The sequence below is a fragment of the Lichenostomus cassidix genome, chromosome 14, assembly GCF_008360975.1.
Source record: "Lichenostomus cassidix isolate B80296 chromosome 14, HeHo_3.0, whole genome shotgun sequence".
Lineage (NCBI taxonomy): Eukaryota > Metazoa > Chordata > Aves > Passeriformes > Meliphagidae > Lichenostomus > Lichenostomus cassidix.
Window position 1 is genome coordinate 10,716,916 of NC_139495.1, and position 20,960 is coordinate 10,737,875.

Sequence of the window (20,960 nt, forward strand, 5' to 3'; positions counted from 1 at the left end):
ATGCATAAGAGAGGAGTTAATTAGTTTAACTTCCTGATGGGAATATATTAACAGTGTAATAAGATGCTCAAATACTCTTTTTATGATTGTCCCTGCCAAAATAGTTGTTGGAAAGCTTTTTTGTAATACAAAAACTTTCATCCTCCATATGGAGATCCAGATGCTGACTCTGATCTTTGCATGGCAGAGGTCACTGCAAACATTGAGCCTCTAAATCTCAGGAGTGGCACCTCTGAGGCTGTTACTGGGAGCATCCTGTGTCAGGATCAATATCTATAGACAGCTTTCTCATAAATTCCTCCACAAACCCAAAGGGAATAATTTCCCTGTATCTAAACAAAACCCTTTGAGAGGGAGAAAAAAATTTTATTTTTTTTTATTGTCATCCAGTGCTTTCATTTTTTAAACTCTTTTGTAGCCAAGTTCAAATGCAATTTGTCCTGCACAGTCATTGCCCCAAGTGGACAACATAATTAATCATCTATTCTTATGTACTTGTGACTTAAAATGACTTTTAGCTAAACACTCTTACCCTAACTCTCCCCTTGATTAAGCCTGAACCATATAAGCATGAATTTTATTACTGTGTCTCTCCTTCTGTCAGCCAGAATGTCACTTTGGAATTTAATCTAGTGAAAACAAAAATAATATGTTGTTTCCCCTGCTGTTCTAAAATATGCAACCTATTTTCCATTTGAAATAATTTTTTAATATATTTTCAGATAGCTGGGATGACCAGGATATTTTCTTACGAATTGCTTTCTAAAATTACACATAAAATACCTTCCCACTTACATACTGAATATGATGAATGTAGAATTATATTCCCTACAATAAAAACTTCAATCAACTTCTAGCTTCTTCATAACTGTCCAGACAAGAAAAATCTTCTAAAAAAGTCCCACTAACCTTAGGATCATCATTTAAGAGGACACTGTCTCCTAGGCTATTTATATTTGTATCTGCATCTGATAAAAATCTGTGGGTAGGACACACAGTCTACTTTCTATTTCCCTGCTTTATAAAGCCAAACAATCACATTTAGCTCTTTCTTTCTCTCCAAGAAATGCATTTCATAAACAAAGAAAAAACTAATACTTGAGCAGCATAGGCAGCACTGTGTTAAGGTATATTATTTCATATTTGCAAATAAGAAGGACTGTAAAACCTTCTTTCCTTCAGGTTACAAAGGACTGATGGCAAAATTCCAGTTATTTCAGGAGATCAAACATCCATTTTCAATGCCAGGGTTTTTTCACATTTCTGTAACATTGTCTGGGCTGATACAGCCACGTCATAAGTAATTGCTTGCATTAAACCATTATAAAAAGTTTGGAAGATACCAAGAAAATAAAAAATAAAAAAATGTTCTGGGAAAATAAAAAAAATCAAAATAAAGTAAAATCTAATAAAAAACCTTCTGTCACTGCACATCCCCAAGTCCCCATATTATTTTGCTGATTCATTTGTAAGATTATATATTAAACAGCCATCTTTTTGAAAGGCCTCTCTGGTGCAAAATAAATTAACTTGACACATAAATTGTTCTCATTTTGCAGCTTTTCAAAAGGATTAAATCTTGGTGCCAAAAGAAAAGCAAACATTGAAAAATACAGAAGAAAACAAAAAGGAACAACAGAATTACCCTGTGTGGGGAAGAGGGGGGAAGAGAATTACCCTGCTTTCCAACACCCACCAGTCCTAGGAGATGGGCCTAGGAACCAGGACCTTCAAGCAGACCCACATCTCATTTTGGGAAACGATTTTTTCAAGGTGAGCAGGTCTGTTTTAGAGATCACCCAGCTGAGGTACAGTTTACACAGACCTGGCACCACGTTTTTACCATAAACAGTAAAAACACTGTCTTGGGCTCCTTGGAAAATCTCTCCCTTTACTGTTCCACACAGAAGAAAGCTGTAAGATGAATTTCTGCTCATCTGGTCACTGTTTGGCTGCACTAGAAAATCAGACCTGGTGCCATAAGTGCAGGGAAAATCCTCAGCAGCAGCCTGGGTGTTCTGTTCTGCAGCTCCAGCCCTGCAGCTGCTCGTGCTGAGCAAGTGTCAGGATAACAACAGTGCTGCTGTGCCAGTGCTGCTCAGCCCCTGATGTTCTGTCCATTCCCTGGTGTTCTGCCCATCTCCTGGTGTTCTGCACTTCCCCTGATGTTCTGTCCATCTCCTGATGTTCTGCCCATCCCCTGATGTTCATCTCCCTGCTGAATCAGGGATGGTTACAGCTCAGTTACCACAGCCATGTCCTGGATTACCACCTTCCAGCACAAAGCCAGCTTGGTTTGAAATAATGAAATCACTTCTACATATTATTTATTGTGAAGGAAGAAGTTCCCTAAGTTCTTCAGGAACTTCTAGTCTTTACTATTTCTCTGACAGGTTTTGATCACTTTATCTTGCCAGAATGACACTCCCATTACTCCCAGGCTGTCTGGTTCTAATAACCAGGTAAGCTGTCAAGTCACATATTCTACATCTCCTACCATTGTGGTTCCAACAACTTTCACATATGCTCTGTTTCTTCCCATTCTATTCTGAAACACTGATATAATTAATACCTTTTCAAATAAATTCCTGTCTTGCTTAGGTTGATAAACATATTAATCTGTAAAACTGATGCACTTTAATATGAAGTCTTTATCTTTTCTTATTGATTATTAACCAATTACATGTTACCGACGCTTTTCCATTCTGAAAATATTTAAAAGATAAACAATAGCTGTTGTGACAGCCAACTTAACCATCTAGCACCATCTTGAGGTTAAACTGCTCTTGACATTCTAAAATAAATGGACATTCCTTGATCAGCTCACCAGAAGCTCTAGAGTGAGGCAGATACCTATTTTTTACTGACAAAAATTAAAAAAAAAAATCAGTTACAAGACAAACATCTTGTAGTTTTTTCTCTTTGCTTCCTTGTGTAGACTTTAAGATAATTCTGTTACTTCTGCTGGCAATTAAGCTTAAACTGGTACTCCAATGGAGGAGTAGAATACTGCACATTTTTATTTTGTAACTGCTCTGAGCATTGTACTGAGAAGTCAGCTAAGGAAAGTTCTAAAGTTTAGACTTTTATACTCAAGTTCTCCCACAAGTACTTTCCATTTTCACTGGGATTAATTCTAAAGTTTACTTCTAGACAAAAACATACCTTTATAAAATACCCTTATTCTAAAGGATACTGGTCCACCTGGACAAAATCATCTTCCAACTGAAAATATCTAGGAGTGACTGGATATGATATTTTGTCGAAGCCTAATGAAAATTAAGCTATTGAGTATTCACTGCTCATCCCATGTTTGAAGATAATCATAACACCAGAACATTGCTACAATTATGGCTTGAATGAAAAAGGGAGGAAGGCTGGGATCTTTTCAAGGAGCCAGGCAACAGTGAGGAAACTGTGCTGACTTTCTCCACACAGACTTGCCAAATTGAGACTTTCTAAAAATACATGTACAAGCATTCACATGTATGGAAATGAGAGCTGAGATGTACATTGGCTGTGTGTTTATCTCAGACAAATCTGATGGTGAGTCCTGTGCTGCTGGGCTGAACTCCTGATGAGACTCATGAGTCTGTCATGAGAATTGGAGTAAACACAGCCCAGGTTTATAAGCACCTCACAGCAGCAGCCACTTAAATAATCTTTACTGTGTCCAGTGCTGTGTTATCACATTTAGAGATGCAGTATTAAGGAATTGCAGAACTTTCAAGAGCTTATATTTTCAATTCAACTGAGGGTTCAGGAAAGATAGAGAATCCAAGCCAGTTTACCTTTAATAAGGAAACAGAAACTTTTAGGACTCAGAAGACTGTAAAAATATGTGATTTCCATAACACTAGATATCAGCACTTTGTGCACATTGCTATTTCAGCCTCAAAACCTGCCTGCAAATGCAGACTGACAGAAAAGTTAATGGATTTAAAGTTTCCCTGCCCTTCTCTAAGTGTCCACATGATGATGTTCAGTTCTTTAAGGGGTGACATTTCACTGTAAATGGAAATATCTCATCACATGTGAATCTGTGCATTCCCAACACAACACATCAAGCTTCTAATGCTGATTGCTGTACTTTCATTTCCTGCCTCATGGCTCTGGGAAAATGCCTTTCCTCTTGCAGTGACACACACAACTGGAGAGTTGATCTTGCTAAAACACTTGTGGTTTGGCTTACAGGTTTCTGTACAGTTTAACATGAATTATATCTGGACATTTTCCACAACAAAGATAATTGCCTTGTGAAAATCAATTACAGCCATTGCCAGCGTCAGAGGATTGATTTAAAATCAACGTTGATGGTAACCACTGCATTCCAGAAAGACAAATGCAAAGCAAATGCAAAGCAAAATGCACAGTAATCAATAACAGACATGGATATGCAGGAGACAGTCCCTTCTGGGGAATCCAGACCCTGGAGAGAGAGTGCAATTTTCCTGAGACAGCAGATGAGTAAGACAAGGAAAGCAGAAGAAAGAAAGTCTAACTGCTCTCCTGCCAGAGCTTGTGGAAGTTCCGTCAGGATTTGTGTCAGTGCTTTGAGGAAACTGAGCAGGGTGTCTCTCAGATCACAGCAAGAGATGCAATCCATAGGGAGAGCAAGGAAAACTTCCAAAGAAAATACAGCTCTGAGTACATATCTGGAAACTTGCAGGGGAAGTGACCGAGATGCTGCTCTTGTAAAGGGAAAATCCACCTCCTGGTTTGCCATAATCCCAGGACTGAGACCCCCAAGTGCAGTTAAAAAGCTCCCTTAGATGAGACAGCAAGAGGAACTGAATGGCATTGAAAGCCCTTTTTGATAGGTTTTGTCAAAATACCTGCAGCAGCACTTCAAACTTTGAAGTGAAAGTATACAGGGAAATTCCATGAAAGCTCTTCCCAAAGCAGCTGTTCAAAACGTTGTGGAAATGACAACCAAAAGGATAAACAGCCCAGCATTTTCAGGGACAGTAATTACCTCTCCTGCTAATTCAACTACAGTCACAGGGGGAATAAACAGGAATGTGAGGCACTCCTTGAGCCATTGTCAGGTCTAAAGCCCCAGAGTGAAAATGTCCATCTGAATCTCCACTTAGCCCATCTTGCAACATAAGCCTTGAAAGGCAGCACTGTGTAGGAACTACATCTATACCTGTCTCTGCCCTGATCTCCTCTTAACCCCCACACACCTCCCTGCTCCCTCACTCCCTTTTCTGTCACATCCATGGCTGCTGTTCATTTTTCAAGCAGCAGCTGTGTTTTGGTGCTTGACTGGGGAATGGGGAATCCAGGATCACACAGAAACTTTGACTATTTCATCATGAAACGCCAGATCCTGAGACTGGAGAAATCCTCATATAATGTCTGTCTGTGTGATTTCATCGCATCAATGATTTATAAATTATGGATGAAGGTGTTAGGGAGAGAGCAAGCACATACACTTGGAGACTAGGCCAAATTACAGTGTTGACACTTGTTCCTTATTGACATTTCTTGGTTATGTCCGTGCCAATCTAATTCTTTCCTAATTGATCCATTTAGACATTGAAAATTAAAATTACCTTTCCTGTGCCAATTGCTCTTGTTCTGTTATTCTATCTGACAACCAAAATGCTCAATATTTTAATTGCAAACAACTACTAATCAGTGTTGTTTTCTTTTATGAAGAAAACCATTTTCAAAGCAGCAAAATGTTGTCTGAGACAACAGAAATTTGGACCTCCCTGGTCAGCAGAGTAAAGTGTTATTTAGCCTTCACTGAGATGATTTATTTGATGCATATTATACTTGCTAAAAGGCAAATGCACTTTAATATTGCAGCTTGTCTCTGAACAGATCACCTCATTCTGCTGAAAGCTTCAGACCACCTATTTTTAGCAAAACAAAAGAAAATGTGCAGGTCAGATCAAGTGCAGGGAGCAAAAGGGCAGACATTTAAAGGAAGTTCCCAGGGTTAGGTACCCCTAGAACCTTCAGCCTGCTTTAAAGACTGCTGGAGCAGCAGCAGAGCTCTCCTGGGGGACAGTTCCTCACTGAGGTGATGTCCACTGCTGGCACTGAGTCAGGCAGATCTGCATCCTGGCAGGGCAGCCAAGGGCACATTCTGACACAGGGGCACTACTGAGGGAGCTGGGACTACAAAACAGCACTTTTTCTCTTCATTTTTCTCTGATAATCAGAGCTTGGCCACATCTGGAGCTGAGACACCAGGTGGGATGAACAACTGCTACCAGGGACTGAAGCAAAGTCACTGGCTGGACACCTGGTGTATTGAGCAGCTCAGGATCACACTGATCACCAGGATATTGGTTGGTTGGTGGCTTTTTAACAATATCCACCTTCAAAACCAAAGAGCAGGGGAACAAGTCTCATGGCTAGCACTGCAAGTTTCACCTGATTACCAGAAGAGCAGCAAGGTGAGTGCACCTCCTTCCTGTGTGTGGCACACTGTGCAGTACCCTGAGAGCTCAATAACAGCATTTCAATATCTGGGTCTCACAGTGACAGCTGAGAGAAATGAAGCACACATGGGATACACAGGTGGTCACATTAGGGGGTCTAACTGCTTTCCCTGTGACTTAAACTGTGATTCCTGATCTAAGAGGCTCTACTGACTGCTTCTCCACAATCAATTAGATCCTCACAGTAGCATGAAGACACAGAGATGTGTGGAATTAATTGGTTACATTTATGTATTAAAAAAAAAAATAAAAAAAGGGAGCTAGATCTAACTGCCTTGTCATCACACTTCTCAAGAAAACATTCCCATTACACTGAGGTCCCTCCTGAAAGCACTGCAGTGGCTGACATGTCTGAGAAAGCCCATTCATTTGGGAAGTGCACCCAGGAGCCCAATTAGAAAACCTGGGGCTCTCTGTGCACCTCTGTGCCTCCCAAGGCACAGCTACAGCTGGAACAACTCTTCCTGAGAGCAGCAAGTACACAGAAATCAGGCACACCCTGGTGTGAGGCAACCTCTCCACTCAGAGGCATTGTGGTCACTTGTCAGAGTTAGGCAGAAATTTTTGCGCTTATTCAGGGTCATGTCCTAAAACTTGCTGCAGAAATTAATATCCTGGGTCTGCTCTGAAGCCCATTAAATGTTACTGGGTCATTTCCATGGCTTTCAGCAGGCAGCAGCTCAGATCTTATTGCCATTTGGAGCAGCAGATGAAAGTTAGCTATTTTACACAATCTATAAATTAATGCCGTTTGTGGGATAACAGTCAGAGAGCCCAGACTGTGTTTTTAACATCAATATGAAAATCTCCTGCCCTGGCACCATTTTGGGACAGTGGCACAGAGCAGGGGGGAGAGACAACACACTTTTGAGAGGAATCTTTGTGAAAGACCTCTTCTCCACTCACCATCCCACACACCTGTGTTCAGCCCCACCTGGCTGATATTTAATTGGATTTCTGCAGCTAATGGGTACTTTTTTTGCTGGCATTGCACCTTTCCTCACTCCTGACTCTAACCTTCACCAGCTTCAGCTGCTGCCTGAGGTGAAGAGCAGGCAAGGTGAGGATCTGATCAGTGTTCCCAGAAGGAAACTCTCATTGTCACAGAGCAGCAAGCTGATCACACAGCCATTAACCTCTCTGCAAGCCCCGTGCCAATTACCTGCATGGCAAGAGATGGATCTCCTGTGCTAACAAAACACATCAGGCAACAAGCTCAGCCTCAGCAGAGCAAAGGCATACAAAGATGCTTTTCTCCTGCCAAGTGTTTTCAAAGCTCAACTTGAATCAAGTGACAAAGCAGTAGTTATTGTCCAACAGATTGCGTGGTTGCCATGCAAACGGAAAGTTTCGGCTCTCTCAGCTGTCATTAGGATGCTCACTGGCACACTGGATCTTGATAGTTCCAGAGTACAAAACAGGAACCCCAGTGGGACCATCTACCCAGTAATTTCCATGGAGCTGTGTAGGAGGCCAATATTTCCAGCAGACTCTGTGTATGTGTTCAGGGTAAATCTGGGAGCCTAATAAGCTGTAAAAATGTATATCATCTGTCCTTCACGGGCAAGACTAATATCCTATGATGATAATTTCTAAAATGGGTTATGAATGCTGAAATTGTAAATTGTTGTGGAAAGCAATAAAACCACTCAGAGCGAGCATATCAAATTAATGTGTGATAATCCCTCCCTTGCTGCAGCCAGATTTTATTTTTAAGTGGCATTTTAAAAATGTCTTCTGTGAAGAATAAAAACAGTAGGGATGTGATAATACCACACCAACTGAGGAAAAAAAAAAAAAAAAAAGAAACCCTGTCCAAATTTGCAAAACCAAAATCTGTTATTTTGAGACCAGGATGCATTTTTAAATGACAACATGCAGCAGAAAAAGAGAAAAGGCTATCCCTTGGAGCAGTGCTGTTCAGAACAGGTCTTAGATATCCTTCTGGCAACCCTGAAAGCCATCCCCATTCTTTACTGGCCTGGGGAGTGCAGCACCAACTGTGTTTCCATATGTAAACCATGCTGCTCTTCTAGGGAGAGAGGTCAGTAAGAGAAATACATATTCCTGAGCTTCAAATATCTCTACTGCCTTGGAAGATGGCACCACTTCTTGGCTGCAAAGTGATTTTTGAGAAGGACATAAATTCTTGTTTTCTCTGCAAACTGTCTAATAATTTGTTATCTATACTGGTTTTGTTTCAACAAGGTATAATGAGAGAGCTTTGAGAGCTTGAATTTCCTAATTCCAAGGGTGTTGTAAATAAAACAAAAATATGAGGAACTTGTGGGTGAGTGAGCAACCTGTACCTGGTTTAACTTAGAGTTTAATTTCCACCCAAATATCAGCAGGAAAGGATCAGACATATCTAACAGCCCGTACTGACCTGTGATGCCAAACAATATATCTCAGCTTTTAGGCTATGTGCTTCACTGCAGTTTGCCACTGAAAATTTGGCACATTTCGTGTTTGACATTTATTAGATATAACCTACTGTTCCTCATCCTCAAGTTCAAAAGACATTATGGAAAAATGTCTGAGAAAGATGTTGCATTATAGAACAACTGATTCTCTATCCTTTTCATGAGCAGAAACCAGATATTTCCTAAATATGTTCCTTGCAGCTGAGAAAACTGTGTAAAAAGATGGAATTACCTTTCTCTGGTTCACTGAAAAATAATATGAAAGGGATCTTGAATGCTCAGCATGGTAACAGATAAAGCATGAGATGGGATATAAATGACACTTTTTACAGACCATAAAACCAGAAAAAGTAAAGGATGCTTGGGTTCCTAATATCAATTTATAGTTTCTACCTAGAGAAAAATGTTGCGTTAACAAGCAGGCTACAATATGAAATGTGTGTCTTAAAAGACTGGTGATAGTGCAGAAGATAATTTCCTAAATCAAAAGGGTTTCATCCAGGCTGCTAGGAGATCTATATTACACTTTACCTTGAGAAATAAAGACTAATTCCTCCTAGAGCTAAAAACCTGATAGTTGAGGTAAAAGCAATCATCCTGTTGCTTTTCTTATGTGCAAGCAGAATAAAGCCTAAACCCCAGTGCTTGTCAAGAACCAATTCCAAGAAGCCAAAAACAATTACAGAACAGATTGATTGTTGATGTGAATTTAACAGAATAGCATGAGCTACAATGCCATTATTTTTCCAAGTGCTACAAAATAATAATCAAGGAAACCTACTCATTTCTAAAGCTTCATTGTAGAGACAAAAGAATCCATGAAGAAATAAGAAAGGAATAGTTAATAAATTACAAAAATAGGGCAGTTGAAGATAATACATTATAAATCAACAGGCAGAACTAGCAGAAAATTGAGACCAGAAGAATACAATTGCTAGCAAGCACAGTTAAGACCAACAGTTTTTTGAAATATGTAAAACAAAAAAATGAGCACTACCTTCTCACATGTCATTAAAATGTGCCCCATACAAACTAAATTCGGTTGCTTGCTTTTTAAAATCTTGATTTAAAAGGAAAAATGGAGGGGGAAATGAAGCAAAAAAAATCAATATATTAATTCTACTGCTATTTTAATTCTTTTTTTTTAAATGACAGATTATTACCATTATTGATTGTTGGTTTGTGTGCATTCTATGATATTACCCACTGCTACTACAACCACTTTTATCAGTCTAACAGCTTTGGAGCAAGAGGGAATTTATCTTTGGGAATTAGAGGCTGTCAGGGGCTGTGAGAGAGAAACTGTGAAAATAAAAGCAATCAGTAAAAAGCACATATTTACCAAGAAATGTAACTGTACAGTTGCCTCAGTGGTGTTATTGTTTTCTCTCAGGTAAATTGTTTTATGACAGGCAGTGAATTTTTTTTTTATTTCCAATCCTGTAAGCAAACATCAACTACAAATAAAATTGCCCCCAAGGAAAAGAAATCCAAAAATAACAAATTGAAATGAGATGGGACATGTGACAGAAAGCACTTCTCAGTGCAGGCTAGGCAATTATGGGATGGAAAACATAAAAAGTTACAGGAAAGGTATTTCCCTGTTTCCATATTTCCTGTTTTAGCTCATTAGTGTTTGAGCCTTTGGACTACTAAACTCAGTTAGCAGTAATTTAATTACCACCATATATTCTGAGGTGCAGAGCTCTCCACAGCAGACATGTTCTCCCCCAGAAGGCTCTCTGGAGACTTGGAGATGTATTTGCCATTATCAGTGGTGGGAATGGAATAACAGAGAAGAGCAGATGTTGCCTCAACTCCTCAATTTCAAACTGTCTGTAGCAAATCAACTTGCAACTTTGACAGTCAAATGACAAGCCACAAAGTTCTTTCTCACTAAGCTCCTAAGGTGGAAAAAAGCATTCATGTCTGGCAAAATATTTATGAGTGCAAGAATATCTGTATGTCCTTAGGAGACAGACAGATGTCACAGAGCCCTGGTGCTTCAGCTCTGTGATTGAATGGGATGCTTTTGAAAGATTCTTCCCCATGGGAGAGAAGGGATAATATCTAAATCACCAGATTTTGAGCTTCCAATAGTTTTTGGGCTAACTCAGTCCTAATCAGAGCTCTGGACTGCACACACTTTTTTTTCCCCCCCCCCAATGTAAAGGGCTTTGACCAATTCTACTAAAAGCTGTTATTAATTGTCCTGTACCTAACCAGTATAAAGGAAAGGAGTTTTTGTAGGTTTTCCTTCTATTATATTGGAAATGCTTCAATTTTAGTCATTTAAGAGAAAACATGAGATCTTTGCAAATGAACAAAGGTGTGGGAAAGGCTGAAAAAGCAACAACCACATTATCATTCACTAATTCATGGCATTGTCAGCAAGGGAGAAATACAAAACTTGCCAGGCCAGGAAATACTGCACAGTTGCAATTTTGGCAGCTCTCACTCTCCAGCTAAGCCTTCAAAGGAACAGAAGGTAAAACTATAGCAAAGCATGTGCAATTTATTGAAATGACAGAACTGGCAAACTCTCCTTCAGAGCAATGAGACAAAATATTCCAAACTGGGTGCAAACACATCAGGGGCAAATGGACCATTTCAGGCAGGGTGAGCAGAGCCTGAAGAGGCACAGCAAATGTAAACACCAGATACAAGAAGGTATGTGCTCCTGTAAGACTTAAAATACTCCTACAGACTCAGTCAGGACACATCTTCCCATTCCTTCACCAAAGGAGCCTCTTCCATTTCCCTTCAAGTTGAAAGCAGAGCAACTTCAGCCTAACTTTTGGTATTCAAATGAGGCAGCTTAGGCAGGAGCTCAGCCCTCCTTCTGCTCCCTCTGCATTAAAGTACAAACACAGGTGTCTCAAGAGGTGATTTACAGCATCAAGGCATCTCACTGCCTTGTGCTGAGGCATTCTCAGGGATTGTCATGCAAAGTCATAGCAGACACTCACATCTTGCTAACAAAGATTGCACAGTGGTGAAATAGAACTCTGGTGTGGTCTTGAGCCCAGTGTGCCATGTCCATCACTGCAGCTTTGGTGGGAATAAGGTGGAGTTTCCCTCCTTTGGAGCTCCTTAGGCCTTGGTCTGCTGAGCCACAGTCCCCAGGAGAAGCCTGCCCTGGAATTGCAGTGTTACATAATACAAAAGGCAGTCTGGGCTGGGCACAGGGGAATCCCAGCCCAGCAGAGAGGCAGAGCAGACAGCACTGCTTGGATTGATAAAGTGTCTCCAGACAGAGCTCTGCTGCAGGACATCAAACATCCTCGTGGAACCCACGGGGCTTGGGCTGCCTTCAGCAGCAGCAGTGAAGAGCTGCAGTGAAGAGCTGCAGTGAAGAGCTGCAGGCTCTGTCTCTGCAGAATAATAACTGGGGCTTGGTTTTGCTGCTGGGAGGCTCTTCTGATCTCCCTCTCAGACAGAAAAGTTAATTCTTGGAAGATGGAGCTCTTCTCAAAGTGCTTATTGTTCCTGTCACTGCACACAATCCCAGGGTGAACTCTGGGATGTTTCCTCACGCTTTAGAACTTTTCCTTTCAGCACAATGTAGGGGACATTTCTTACCCTCTCCTGGTTTAATAACTAACAGGATGATTTTTTTGTTGAAGTGCAAGATTTTCTCAGGGCAGCAACACGTTTAATAGACTCACTAATGGCACTGGAAAAGGCAAACAGGCTCTCAGACACACATGGAGATAAAAGGACTGCGAAAGGGTTTTGGTTTTCAGTGGGATTAGAACCACTTCTCCCTACAAGCTTTGTTTCTTTTCCAACCTTAAATCTTCTCAAATGCAACAATACTTCTGCATATTTATATTCAGGGTTTTAACTGCTAGGGTGGGTGGTTAATTTCTAATTTAATCAATTAAGTGTCTCTAAGGCGCTTCTGAAAATGTGGTTGGGTCTAAAACGTTTTATTATCATCATCTCACAGGATTTTTAAGATAAGCTAAACATATTAGATGCTTAAACTTCATTAGTTCCAACTTGCTCAGGCACTTTTTAAAATCCCATAAGATATTCACATCTATCATTAGATGAATAAATAATTTTTGACAAGCTATTCCTTAACTGTATTTGAAAATTACCATAGGAGTAATTTTAAGCACTGTGGATAAAAATAAATTTTTAAAAAACCTCAGAAAATTTGGCAATGTGGTGTTTCCCATCATATCTTGAACTATGCCTCTTTATAATGAACAAAAAAATGTTCGAGTGCAATAATAAAACAAAAATGCTCTGTTGGGAAAATAATGATAAAAAATAGTGAAGCTTTTAGATATGTCTAGAAATCTATGAATAAAAGGTGTTCAGAAGGAGGCACTCAGGTGTGCTCCCACATTTGTCAAGCATGGACACAATAAAGCTGATTTCTGCAGGCTGGACACAACCTGCTCAGAGGAAGGAATGTCATTCAGACTAGATGCAAATTTGCCCAGAGTGGCTCTATAAAGCTTCTTATCACTTTGAGTTGAATGGTTCTTCAGCATACAACACTGTATAATTTCTATTTTTCAGTCAGAACTGCCCTTAGCAAGAATGGATTGTGTGGCTAACTGTTCTAGGAGTGGCAAACAAGTATCTGGAAACATTTATTGCTCACTGGAGATAATTTTCCTGTTAAAACCAGCAGAAGTGGAAAATCTAAATCTCTATTTTCTTGTGGATTTGGATACAGACAGGGAAGAGAGGAAAAAATACATCATGGATTACCTAAAAATAATTAGACCACAGAAGCATAAACCTCTCTCTGGCCTTCACCATGTAATTTATGATCACATATGTGCAATCTCTAGAGGCTTAGCCCCACAGAAATTAATGTTAAGTGCCCACAGACAATCAGGTGCCCCAGATTTAATTACTGAGTTACATAAACATTGTAATTAATTATAGGAAGCAACAGAAAAATTGAGTAACTAGAAAAATTAGTGATATGTGCTGATTAGTAAAACCTAGAAAAAAAACCTGCTCCCTTCTTAATGAAACTCACCTCCAGCAAAATCCCCTTTGTCAGCAGGACTGCCAGAGCAGCCTGACAAACCCACTGAGCCACACTGGGCATTGCAGAAGATGCTCTTCAAGCAAACCTGCACCCTGCAAATGCTCTGCCCCACAGCAAGCCTGTGCCTTGAGTTATTTGTTTTATTATTTATGTTTATGATAGAATTGCTGGAGGTCTGAGCATGAGGTGGGACAAACTACAGCAGGGTTTGTGCAAACTCTGGAGAGTTACAACTGATAAATTGTCAAAGCAGTGACTTCACACTGAAGGGAAAATATTATGGATTCACACATTCTACCCTGTTAGTTCTGTTCACTCCATCCCTTATGCATTTTTTAAGTATCTTTTTTATATAAATCAGGACTCTCCACCATTTACATAGATCATGTCTGCTGTGGTCCAGTTCCAGCTGTGAGGACTACAGGCCTATTTTTCCGCAAAGTAAAAAAGAAATAATAAAAAAATTGAAATTTTCTCATTCTGTCCAATATATTCTCATGACATGGGTCTATAAAGAGTGTTCCAAACCCCACCTGTGAGCAGTCATTGCTGTCCTACTATGAAATGCTGTTCTCACAGGCAAACTGCTCTCTTTTCTTACACAACATCCTCCTCTGCTAACAGCATCGTAACAGAGGGACTTATTTATGTTTAAAACTTAGGTGATAAACACAAGAATAACTTCCAACCTAAATGTAGCAAAAAATAAAAAAATAAGACCTTTCCTCACATGCATGTAACCTTCCACACCACTTCTTTTTAGCTGCAAGGCAAAGACTGGGAACTAAACTTATTCAAAACCCTTAGTTCTGCTGGAAGTGGAAGATTAATTACTAGGAGGGATATTTTCTACAAACCTATCTTACACATAATTTATGTTTTATACAAATACAATAAAGGTTAACTTGGCCAAATGCGAAATAATATTGCTTTGGGTTTTCATTAGTGCTGCTTAAATAAAATTAATACTTTTTTTTAAGGTTTGTACTGGTAGCAAAAGCCACAAACCAGAATTACAATGGAGAGTCATGCAGCCAAACCAAAAAAAGTAAGGCTCCCCTGTAGTTTAACAAAACTGCACCACAGTCTATTAAAAACACTATTTTTTAAAAATTATTGGGCTGTGTTTGTATGAAAAAATCCATTCAACAGAGTCACTGTGGGTGTTAGTCACAAATTGTGCATAGGCATGTTCTGTTGTTAGGAAGAGGGGAAATCACCCATGGGGGTTGGAAGGAACAGAACACCCAAGGAGCAAGAGTTCAACCTGTGCCAGCTAAAACAGAATTACACAGAACTAAAACACCCTCCAGCCTCATCATCATGCTAAAGGAATTTCTAATTTGGACAGAACACAGCTGCTGCAAAGGCACCAGTGGGGGAAATGGCCATCAGTCACTGTCCTAAACTGGCCTTGTGGTCACCCAGTATGGACCAAAAGTGCTCACAGAAGTTCCCACATCTCAAAGTGTAACTGTCCATAATGACTGAGGGGGAAAAGGCACTGTAAAGATTCAAACATATGAAAAAATGGTAAAAGCCAGGAGTCATTTCAACAGCAGTAGAGCTTGGTGAATAGAGACATGATTCCTTGGACTCAATATGAAAAAAACAGGGAGAGATCTCACTGCTGTGTGGCTGTTCTGGGATCTATTTAGCATTTTGGAAATTCTCTAACCACATTTGTTTGTAATGAATACTTTTACGTTGGAAGGATGTGGCAGTTTTAAGTTACCCTGGAAAAGGCTGTAAAACTTTTAAAGTTAAGTTAAAGTTTTCGATAGTAAAACTTTAGCACAACTGAGACTGAGGCAGCTGTGGCAGCAGCAAGTACCATTTGAGTTTGGAACCTCACACATAAAAGTTACTTTGGCACCTAAAAATCCAGTCAGCTCTTCTTGTCCTTTTATTATATTATCTCTCCATGACCTTGACATGAGTGATTTTTTGCAATATAACAATGGTTTCATTTATTTGGCTCATTTAATAGGGAGCACTTAAGAACATATTCTTTCTCAGCATGTATCCTGAAGTATCTTCTGAATAATACCAAAGTGACTAGCACATTAGTAATATAAAATTAGCCTAATTTTGCCATGGTTAATTAGCACTACATTCTTAACTTATGCATATGGAAATATTCTTGACAATGTAGATGATTCTTTCTCAATTTTCACTGTCCTAATGATAAAAACAAGATAAATTTCCTGAGAGCAAAAAGACTCGATTCTTATTTGGTTTTGAGTTGCATAAAATGATACCAATCATTTCCACCTAAAGGCTTAGAAACTTAATTCCGACACTAAGCAAAGTGCCATTTTAAAATTTCAGGATTTGTTTCTTTGCTGTAAGGGGAATTAATACAGAAAAGTGCTAAGAACCAGGTATAAATATGGCAAAATGTTTATTCTCCACTGACAGTCTATCTCCTGTAAGATATTACAGTTGCTCAAAGAGGGAAGATGAATCATTCTTGCCGTTGCATTTATTTATATTAACTCATAAAGCTGTGATATGTAGTTTAAGGATAAAGCTATGCTAGAGTATTCATTTTCTTTGGTCCACTGGCCAAGGATAAATGGGGTGTAAATCTTTTGAATGCACAGAATCCCACAGCAGCTGAGGTTGGCCAGCTCCTCTGGGATCCACTGTCCCTCCACTCAAGCAAGGGCAGCTCAAGCAGCTTGCCCAGGGCCACATCCAGCCTGGCACTTTTAATAAAAGGAAATAGAAATCAAATTATGTCATCTGTATTTCCAGGTCGTTTGGTCTTTGAAAGATTAATCCATCTCTTGCAATATGAGTTCAATGGGAAATCTCCCAGTGCTGTAACTTTTCAATCTGCCTCACTCTGACGAACTTCAGCACTTGAATGTCAGGGTTTACTGGCAAACTTAGAATCCCTTTAATTTTGCTGCTGAAAATGGCTTGGTGTAGAGAACAGGGCTTTTACAATTGAAACTGTACAGTTAAAACATGAAAGAAAAGTCTCTCCAAGCATTTAAAGGTTGCTGTGTGACCAATTTTGGGCTGTCACTTTGGCTCTCTGTCACACAGCACTTTCCAGATTGGGCTTTGACAGGTGCAAAGGCAAGTTCCCTGGCTGGGGCAGAGCCAGCCTTGGCACATGCTGACAAAACAGGCCAGCTCAGTAATAACACAATTGTCTGGAGAAGATGAAAATAAAAAAACCCTGTGCATGTTTTTAATTGGTAGAGACTGACTGCCAAGTTCATAAATCAAAATTTAAGCTTATATATTGCAGAATCCCTCAATATCAGCTCTTTTTTTGCTTTCCTATTAGGCTTTGAACAAATTTTGGAGGGCAGCTGGGGCTATTAAACAGTTGATTGAACTGTTCTCTCTACTTTGAAAGTGTAGAACTCTTTTGTGAAATAGATACAGCAAAGGAAACAAATCAAGATGACAAATTCCAGTAATGATTTTAACTCATAATTTCATTAGCACTGTCAGCAGAGTCAGCACAAGCATCAAGAGATCTGTGTGTGCCACATTGTGCTGCACTAGTGAAATAAAACAGGCCAAATTCTGCTCCCAGCTTCTTCACATCTGGTGTGCATCTGATCAAATATGATTTGCACCAGTTTAGCTGATGGCAGGGTTTGGACCTGGATCAGCTGGCTTCAGAGCAGCTTTACCTGTCCTTTGTGCAGGCTGACCAAATCAGCAGGAAACAGGCACAGAACAGCTCCAGCAGGAATTGAGATGTCTCAGGCTGGCCAAGAAATCAAGCTTTGCCTAATTCTGATGCAAGGTCCTGTCTCAGACTCACACCTGCAGTTAAAACTGTAATTTGGTTTTCCTGCAGTTGGGGGTGAGGGGTGGGGCTATTAACGAGGAAATTTTACAATTTCCCGTATTTGAAATGCAAATATTCCACCCTCCCTTATTCCTTCCACCCTCAAAAACCACGCACATGTCTCATCTATTATACAAACAGAGAGGGACAGAAAAGTCATTTGTTGTTATAATCACATAAATGTGTCACTAGCTCTAAAGAATGCCTGACTGAAGGCCAACAATGCCTCTATTTCCCAGGATGATGAGGCACTTTCTTTTTAACAACTACTTTAAACTCTTTTGAAATGACTGAAATGATTACAATTCTGGCAACCACTCTGAAATTGCTTGCCATCAGAGTTTGACACGGGCACAATGGCTTTCATCCTCTCACAGTGTTTGAGATTATTCCCATACAGATGAGACGTTGCCTGGTTAATCACAGAACAGACTGAGCCAAGAGAGTGCAGGAGGGTTCCCTGGCACAGATAAATATAGAAGATGTGGCACAGTGTCACACACAGGTGTTTGGGGTCCTCTCTTCTCTCATAGCTGGGCTGTGGATCTGTTATCAGGCTGAGAGCTCTCAGGGACAGCAGCAGTCCTTATTTGTGTGCACATTGACACAAATGGGATGGCATCCTGTGCCATACAGCTTAGGTAGGAATGGGACTCATTTGCATTAAGATCACTTAGCAGTTGCAAGTTTTACTAAAGTGGATCCTTAAATAACAGCCCATCTGAATCTCATTCTAAAAACACATCCACGCTTGGGGAAGCCAAATCTGTCACTCCCCCAGCACTGGGGCTCAGCCATCATTCCTCCAGTGTCCCCAGAAGGCTACTGTCAGCCTGCCTGCCTACCCTGGAGGTGCTGCCCAGGTTTTACCTACTCACATTTGTCCCACAGGAGTGGAGGAGTCACTGAGGGCTGAGCTGCAGCTGCCTGTGGCACTCATTTCAGGCATAAGGCATTCATTTAACCATTTCAAATGTCTATTTGTCTTTCTATCCTGCAGTTGTGGAGGCAGAATTAGAAACTTGGACAGAAGGAGTCCTTGAAGACAAACAACATAAGTCTTCTGTTTCTCTTCTACTGAGAAGTCCCAGGAAAGAGCCAACATGAGCCATCAGGACAGCATTTGCTGTGCACAGCTTTTTGTTTTTGCCTCTGAAAGCTGTGATTCCAGCCTGAAGGAGTGGTAAGTTGTGACACCACTGCAAAAGGCCATGACTGGATGCAGACAACTGTGGAGAGCTGTGAGTATCACAATGTGATCCTAAAGTCCTTTTCTCTGTCACAGCAATCCTGCTGAGGTCACCTGAACTGGTGCTGCACAAGTGAGCAAGAACACAGAGACCTGGCTTTAACCTGAAAAGGCTCCAAGGATCATCTCTCTTTAGCTGATCCTGGATTTATCCTCCAGCCTTGGGGTGTGAGTCATTTGTGGCTTTGTTCTTACCAGGTCCTGCAGCCTCCCTTCAGCATGTGGTGACAACTTCACCTCGATGGAAGTTACCTCAGGGGTCACAGTGAGCTCTCTGTACCCCAATCTCATCCTCTGTAAGTTTAATGCAACCATACAATACAGCTCTTGGGAGAACAGAGATTTATGCAGTTAATATAAATGTATTTTGAAATAATCTACTGGAAAAAATAACACACAAAAGAGGAGCAGCAACAGCAGCAATAACACCAAATTTGAGGCTGTGAGGAGTCTGGAAAGGCATCTTTACACATTTATACTCTAAATAATTCAGAGCATTCTATCAGCAGCCCTTGGATGCAGCACCAGGACAATGGTTTGTTAACATCATTTCTCTACAAAAGTGCATTTTAATCTTATGAAAGTCTCAAGAGTGCTTTGGCAACATTTATCAACTGAAATCCCATTGAAAAAAAGTCATTATTTTCATTTCTTTGATTAATCTTTTTCGGCACATGGCTTCATGACAAAAGGGATTTTCCAAGACGAAGTTTAAAATTAAGAAGAGAAACAGCTACACTTTCAAATTCATATTTTATAAGTTTTCCCTTTCTAATTCATTCCCTTAAAGTGGTATTGATATTTATATACAGAAACTATAGTTTGAAGGAGAATGAACATACATGGAAAAGAAGGGATTGGAAAGTTAATTTGTGACTGATTTATGTGTCTCTTGATCAGGCAAGAAAAATTTAGTTTATCTGCAGGCATAATGCGTGTTCACTGTTAGACCCTATTGCACCAAGTTGTGAGAGACAATAACAAGAAACACGACTGGGTTTTTATATATTTTGGTCAACAAGAAAATGTCAGCAAGGCAGAGGTGCTAGCAGAGTTAGAAAGCATTGCAGTAGTGATCTGCAAGCCCACAAAATTCAAAGTGTTAGAGCAGAGTTAGTTACCTCCTTCACAAGCACTTCGTGGTCTAAATTGATTCCTTCTAACTCTATGGATTTCTTGAGTCAAGGTCAATGCTTTCATTCCCTAGCCAGGAATAGGCTAGACAATAAAAGTGGCATAAATTAATTCATCTATAAAAGATGTGTGTCATTGAGATTTGAGAAGAATAGAAGTGTCTTCAAAAAGTTGCTGAGTGCAAATATTATCTCCTCTGTTTACTCAGCTCTGCAGCTTGTGGAAACCTGGAGAAGCTGTCTGAAGGTCACATTCAGCTATTCCATGTTTCAGTCTTGGTGCAGGGTCCAGCTCTTATGGAAAATTCTGTGGGGACATTACTTAGCTGAAGTCTGATTTTCCCTCCCAGTTTCTGAGGTTGTGCTGGTAGGAAGGACCTGGCACTGAGCTACCAACTTCCACGATGGTCAGGAATGTCTGAGAATAGCTCCAGAAATACAAGAGGTGGCAGAAGACAGACTTGTTTATAGGCTGGTTACAAGGGACCACAAATAAGAAGCAGGAAAATTACATTTGTTAGCAGAGAATTCTGGAAGAAAAGGAACTGTAAGGATTAATCTCAAGATTCACACTTGTAAGGATGAATCTTTATCAATGCTTATCGCAGTGAAGGGCAGATGAGTCTGACAAATTGCACTGATTATATTTTCAGTATCTGAGCACACTGACATTTTACCTTCATTACTTCTCCATTATTCTATTTTGAGCTTCCCACAAGGTATCTCCAGGAGAGAACTGAGCTATAAAGCACAAAGACTAGTGTAAACTTACTTTTGTCGCTGAGAGAAAGAGTAAAGTAAAATCAGAAATAGAATGAACAAGGTGAGTGGGACTCCAGTTTACTTGATTTTCACTC

General features: G+C 40.1%; 1 long non-coding RNA gene across 1 annotated transcript in view; it reads right to left on the reverse strand.

Annotated features, from left to right (window-relative positions):
- Positions 1-20,960, reverse strand: part of LOC146430854 (uncharacterized) — a 73,736-nt gene that overhangs the window by 34,554 nt on the left and 18,222 nt on the right. The window lies entirely within an intron of this gene.